This window comes from Tachyglossus aculeatus, chromosome X1 (genome assembly GCF_015852505.1).
Source record: "Tachyglossus aculeatus isolate mTacAcu1 chromosome X1, mTacAcu1.pri, whole genome shotgun sequence".
Taxonomy (NCBI): domain Eukaryota; kingdom Metazoa; phylum Chordata; class Mammalia; order Monotremata; family Tachyglossidae; genus Tachyglossus; species Tachyglossus aculeatus.
This window is the reverse complement of record NC_052101.1, coordinates 103,024,140-103,031,334: the sequence shown is the minus strand read 5'-3', so window position 1 is coordinate 103,031,334 and position 7,195 is coordinate 103,024,140. Positions and strand designations below refer to the sequence as shown.

Genomic DNA, 7,195 nt, shown 5'->3' with positions numbered 1-7,195 from the left:
AGGACTGTTTGGAGCAATATCCCAAGAATAAAATTCAAGCAAGCAACCATATCCTTATCTACATATCGCTCTCAAATAGGGCTGGGTTGTTTATGCTTTGGTCAGTTCCTATCAAATAATAGTTATCTACTAATCAATCAATTTATTTATTTATTTTAAATGGTATTTGTTAAGCACTTGCTACGTGCCTGGCACTGTACTAAGTACTGGGGTAGATACAAGCCAATCATGTAATCATGATCATGTAATCATAATCATGTAATCATGCCAATCGAGAAGCAGCATGGCTCAGTGGAAAAGAACCCAGGCTTTGGAGTCAGAGGTCATGGGTTCAAATCCTGGCTCCACCAATTGTCAGCTGTGTGACTTTGGGCAAGTCACTTCATTTCTCTGGGCCTCAGTTACCTCATCTGTAAAATGAGGATGAAGACTGTGAGCCCCCGGTGGGACAACCTGATCACCTTGTAACCTCCCCAGCACTTAGAACAGTGCTTTGCACATAGTAAGTGCTTAATAAATGCCATCATTGTTATTGTTATTGTTATGTTGGACATAGTCCATGTCCCACATAGGGCTCACTGTCTCAATCCCCATTTTATAGATGAGGTAACTGAGGCACAGAGAAGTTAAATGGCTTGCCCAAGGCCACACCGCAGACTATGGTGGAGCCAGGATTAGAACCCATGTCCTCTGACTCCCGAGCCAGGGCTCCTTCCATAGGTAATGCAGAAGGGAGGGAGAATGGGGTGGGGAAATGGAAGATGTGTCAGGGAAGGCTTCCTGAAGGAAATATGATTTTAGTAGGCTTTTGAAGATGGGGAGAATGGTGGTCTCTTGAATATGAAGGGGTGAGAAGGTCCAGGAAGGAGGAAGTAAGGAGTTGATGACCAGGAAGGAAGAGTGAGGTGCCATTAGTATGTTGGAATTGTTATTCTCAATAATACTACCATAATTATCAATAATAATAATTATTGTGGTATCTGTTAAGCACCTACTATATACTAAGCACTGTACTAAATGCTGGGATAGGTACTAGATAATCATGTTGGACACATTTACTGTCCCACACATGGCTCACAGCCTAAACAGAGGAGCACAAGTGTGTGGGCTGGGTTACCGAGGGAAACATTATGAAGCATTCCCTAAGTGACGTCATTTTCAAATAAATTAGCTTGTTAGTGCTTCTGCCACAATTTCTCATTGGAATCAATATAATCACAGGGTCACCCATATGATTACCACAGACTATCAAAATATATTCTCCATTCTGTCTTCATGGATACATAAGAAATGCAAGAATGCTTCTAGACTGTGAGCCCGCTATTGGGTAGGGACCGTCTCTATATGTTGCCAACTTGTACGTTCCAAGCGCTTAGTACAGTGCTCTGCACACAGTAAGCGCTCAATAAATACGATTGAATGAATGAATGAAGAATGAAAAAAGCCAATAATCTTTGAATATGAGTAAATACAGCATGGAGAAAGTACAAGTTTTGAATTCTCCTATATTATTTGTCAATATTAATGTTTTGTCAACATTATCATGGATTGGGCATCTTTGTGTAGGGTTGCTGTTGATGTAACAGATATATTCAATCAATTAATTATATTTATTGCGCACTTACTCTGTGCATAGCACCGTGCTAAGCATGTGGGAAAGTATAATACAACAGAGTTGGTGCAATACACATGATTTTAAATTTTCACTTCAGAATTCAATGTGTTACTGCTTAGGATTTCCATGGAGAAGTTCTGGAAGCATTCTTTCACAATGTAATATCATATCAAAAATCAACACACTGAGATCCAGTACAAACTAAATATGCCACTACCCAAAAGGAGTTGAGACATTACCATAATAGTAGAAGACACTGTTCTGTATGTGTTGGATTGATGTGGCACTATTTTTACCAAAATACTTGCTTTCATACTATAAATGAACAGGGCACAAAGGGTTTTTGTCTGCCTGTAAATCAGCACTGTGTGATGGATTTTCAAACCAGTTGTGTAGTAAGAATGGCATAGCGTCACATCATGTTCGATTTTTTGAAAAAACAACAACAAATAGAGCTTTCACTAGAGGTTTTCCTGGTTTCTCTGTGGCACCCATCAGAAAGGAACAGAACTAGGACACCAGCAGCAGCAACCTTCCCTATGAGAAAAACATAATAGTAATAACAATTATAAATAAGATAGATAATGTTGGTATTTGTTAAGCACTTACTGTGTGCCAAGCACTGTGCTAATCACTGGGGTAGATACAAGGTAATCAGGTTGTCGCATGTGGGGCTCACAGCCTTAATCTCCATTTGACAAATGAGTTAACTGAGGCCCAGAGAAGCTAAGCGACTTGCCCAAAGTCACAGAGCTAAGTGGCAGAGGCAGGATTAGAACCCACATCCTCTGACTCCCAAGCCCGTGTGCTTTCCACTGAGCCACGCTGCTTCTCTGTACAATACAGCAGAGTTGGTAGACATGATCCCTTGCCCACGAAGAGCAGTCTACAAGGGGATATGGACTTTACCTAAGAATATGTACATTCATTCCTTCATTCATTCATTCAATCGTATTTATTGAGCGCTTATGCTGTGGAGCTGGGGTGACTATCAGAGTGCTTAAGGAGTACAGAGCCAAATACACAGATGATGCAAAGGGGAAGATGGGTAGCAGTAGTGAATATTGTACTCTCCCAAGCACGAAGTTCTCAAAAAATATCATTGATTGATTAAATCTGGACAGTAGCTTTTGAATCTAATAGGAAAGATAAAAGCAGACCACTTTATTTTTCTTCTCATGTCCATTTTGTAGGTTATAGACTCAAAGAGTCGCCTCTCATTTCTAGTTATCTCCAAAAAAGACAGTTCTCTAACCTCCCTCGGCATGTTTTCTAGTACCTAAAACCCCTGATAGAAAGTTACTCTGTACATCAGTACTAGAGTCTGAAGCACATGCTTTGGGAAATTTGGGTCACTGTTCCACAGTAATCAAGGATTAGAATCAAAGGCACCCTTCTCTATTTAGTGCTCCCCAAAGGAACAGAGTGGTAGAGAGGCCAACCAGAATCAGTTTGCTAACTACAAAAACTTCAGTAACCAGGACTGAACTAGATTTCCAACCAGACAAATGACTAAACTCAATGTTTAATCGATATTACACTTGCAAAGAAATACAGGGAGATTCAAATACCTGAAACTGAGATTATTAAATAATAATGATAATAACATTAATGGTATTTGTTAAGCACTTACTATGTGCCGAGCACTATTCTAAGCACTGGGGTAGGTACAAGGTAATCAGGTAGTCCCACGTGGGGCTCACAGTCTTAATCCCCATTTTACAGATGAGGTAACTGAGGCACAGAGAAGTTAAGTGGTTTGCCCAAGGTCACACAGCAGACAAGTGGCGTAGATGGGATTAGAACCCACATCCTCTGACTCCCAAGCTCGTGCTCTTTCCACTGAGCCATGCTGCTTCTCTATTATAAAACATACACCCACACAGACAGATAGAAGGATAATAGGGCTGCTTACCATGTACTAAGGGCAAACAGCCATGTTTGCAAAAGAAAATGGAAAGGGTTTAAAACAAAAATAACCCCAAATTAGACTACCATAGCCTCTTTTACCACTGATAGTGGTTACACAGAGAGGGACACCTCATCACATAGAAATCATCTTCTGAAAGGGTCCCAGACAGGCACAGATTAGGCAGGAAACTGACAGTTGGCAGCAGGGGCCAATTAGCACGTGGCGAGGGCTTTTTTCTTTGGCCTAATCGCTTAGGAAACCAAAGCTCTGCTCCAGAGTGGCCCAGAGGACAGTTAAGCTCTCCACTTGAGTCAAAGAAAGCAAACTCCTTCTAGAATATTCCAATGGCTTCTGGAAAATGTATGCAAACCACCCCTTTGTTTCCCGGGTCTTTTGTAGTTTTAGTTTTTGTCTTTTCCTACCCTGCAATTCTCATGTATGCTTTCAACCACACCTGTTGCTGAAAGCTGAAACTCATTGAGCTTTACCAAATACCAAGATTGAATAATCTGTGAAATGAACAGGCTCTGTGTGGTATTACTTAAATGGACCCAATCATCTTTAGTCAGTCAACATTTATTGAACGTCCACTGTATGCAGAACACTGATAGAGGCACTGTAGGTGAAATAAATTTCAAGTGCCTAGTACTCTGACCTCGAAGAGAAAACTCAGTGGATTTACCTGAGAGGATTTATTGAGGTGCTTTATTATAAAATTGAGCGGTTGATTTTGATTCAACCTTGAAAACAAATAGAATAACACGATCATTCTGTGATGCAGATTCCTGAAGCAGTGGGGCTTCCCAAAGTGAGTTGCCATAATAGACCATCATTCTAATGAGCAGCTGGGCCATCATCTGTGGATGAAGCAGCGGTGTCTGGAAATCTCCCCAGCAGCATTAGAAATAAATATTTTTCTCTCCCCATATACATAAATAAATCAGACTGGGAACTGACGCTTGGAACCACCAGTTAATGTGATGGGGTGTTCTGAAAGAAGGAATAATTTCAAAACCCGAGTCATTTTTTCCTTAGTGAAGTGGATAACTGAGTCGATGGATCTGACAATGCATTAAAACTGAGTTATTGTGACAGGAAACTTCCATTATCCATTGCATCAAGTTGCAAACTGTCAGAATAAATCACGGGGGGGATTAGAAAAAAACAAAACATCTCATGGCTTGCAGGTTCTAATACCCCAAATGTTTAAATTTGATTCATCTACTGATATGGTCCAAATCCCCCACTACAAAATTACAGGTTTTCAAAAAAAGTCTGGCAGTGACAAAATGAAAGTCGGTAATTGGCTGGAGATATGTTAAGGCATCCCTTGAAAGAATTTATCCTTCGCTTGATTCATTTGAGGGGCCTTCAAATTTGAAGTGGATGAATTTCACCGAATGGGCAAATGAAATAGGAGAGGAGACAAAGTTTCCAGAAAAAAGCCCCAAAACAATTACACATGAAATTCTTTTCTTAGAGACCACTTCATCTTTAACAGTAATCCTAACCCTGATCTCGCCTGCTTATATATATATATATATATATATATATATATATATATATATATATATATATATATATATGTGTTGAGGCAAAAAATGGAACCTTAGTTTTGTAAATAAATAATTCTACTCACATTTGCCATTTCAACCCCATGGTATGTGGATGGTATGGCTTAGGCTTTTAGTAAGCCAGTTCTGTTTTTCTGAAGCCCAACAACTCAAAGCTCTTTGAGTTAGGCTTCTTATCAATTGATCAATGGCATTTATTGAGTGCAGAGCACTGTGCTTAGCACTTGGGAGAGTAATAATAATAATAATAATAATAATAATAATAATAATAATAATAATAATGGTATTTGTCGAGTGCTTACTATGTGCCGAGTACTGTCACACAGCAGATAAGTGGTGGAGCCAGGATTAGAACCCATGACCTTCTGACTCCCAAGCCCCTGCTCTATCCACTAGGCAATACTGCTTCCCATGCAATACAACAGAGTTGGTGGACATGTTACCTGCCCACATTCTCGAGGAGGAGAGGGGCATTGCGATACATTGCAGATGCCTACATATGTGCTGTGGGGCTGTGGTGTGAGGGTAGGGTGAATTTCAAATGCTTAAAGGGTAAAGGTATAGGTGATGCTGATGGGAGAGGGAGTAGGGGAAATGAGGGATTAGTTGAGGAAGGCCTCTTGGAGGAGATGGTGATTTTAGGAAGGCTTTCCTCTCCATCCAAACTGCTACTACACTGATCCAAACACTTTTCCTATCCTGCCTTGACTACTGCATCTGCTTCCTCACTAATCTCCCCGTGTCCTGTCTCTCCCCAATCATGTCCAGTTCATAGTTCATTCTGCTGCCCTGATCATTTTTCTAAAAAAAAAAAAACTTCAGTCCACATCTCCCCATCAACTCAAGAGCCTCCAACGGTTGCCCATCTACCTCCACATCAAACAGAAACTTTTTACCATTGGCTTCAAAGCAGTCAAGTCAGCTTTCCTCCTCCAACCTTACCTCCTTGTTTTCCTACTGCAACTCAGTCCACACATTGCTCCTGTAGCGCCAGCTTGCTCACTGTGTCCCATCTTGTCTGTCTTGCTGCCGACCTCTTTCCCAAGTCCTCCCTCTCATCTGGAACTCCCTCCCCCTCATACGCCAGGTGAACACTCTCCCCAGCTTCAAAGCCTTATGAAGGTCACATCTCCGCCAAGAGGCCTTCCACGATTAAACCCTCTTTCCTGCGGCTCCCGAAGTGTCATCTATGCACTTGAATCTGTACCTTTGGGAAACTTGATACTCACCCCATCCTTAGCCCCACAACATTGTTGTTCATAGCAGTAATTTACTCCTTTATATTGATGTCTGACAACCCCTCTAAAACGCAAGCTCATCATGCACAGGGAACATGCCTATTAACTTTGTTGTATTGTACTCTAGTAATAATAACAATAATAATTGTGGTATTTGTTAAATGCTTATTATGTGCTAGGCACTGTTCTAAGCACTGGGGTAGATACAAGGTAATTGGGTTGGACACAGTCCCTCTCCCACATAGGGCTCACACTCTTAAACTCCATTTTATAGATGAGGTAACTGAGGCACATTCATTCATTCATTCAATCGTATTTATTGAGCGCTTACTGTGTGCAGAGCACTGTACTAAGTGCTTGGGAAGTACAAGCTGGCAACATATACAGATGGTCCCTACCCAACAACGGGCTCACAGTCTAGAAGCAGGGGGGAAATGGGCAGATTTGTGACACCCAGGCATTCCGCGAAGTAAGCGGGTCACCTTAGGGACAACCTGTACCCGCTCAAAAATTCTTCTCACATGCGAAGTGAGGATTCAGGCGTTACCCCGAATGGTTATTTTCCTTACTCATAAATTTACAGAGAAGGTAAGTGACTTGTGTGGAAGCAGTGTAGTTTAGTGGATAGAGCATGGGCCTGAAAGTCGGAAGGACCTGGGTTCTAATCCCATCTCTGCCACGAGTCTGCTGTGTGACCTTGGGCAAGTCACTTTACTTCTCTGTGCCTCATTTCCCTCATCTATAAAATGGAGATTAAGACTGTGAGCACGATGTGGGAGAGGGGCTGTGTCCAATCCTGTATCTACCCCAGTGCTTAGTACAGCGCCTGGCACATAGTTAGTGCTTAACAACTATT

At 41.4% G+C, this 7,195-nt stretch overlaps 1 non-coding gene across 1 annotated transcript; it reads right to left on the bottom strand.

Annotated features, from left to right (window-relative positions):
* Positions 1-6,774: 6,774 nt before the first annotated feature.
* Positions 6,775-6,925, bottom strand: LOC119920370. The gene has a single exon (XR_005448121.1). It is a non-coding gene; the product is annotated as a U12 minor spliceosomal RNA (small nuclear RNA).
* Positions 6,926-7,195: the final 270 nt, after the last annotated feature.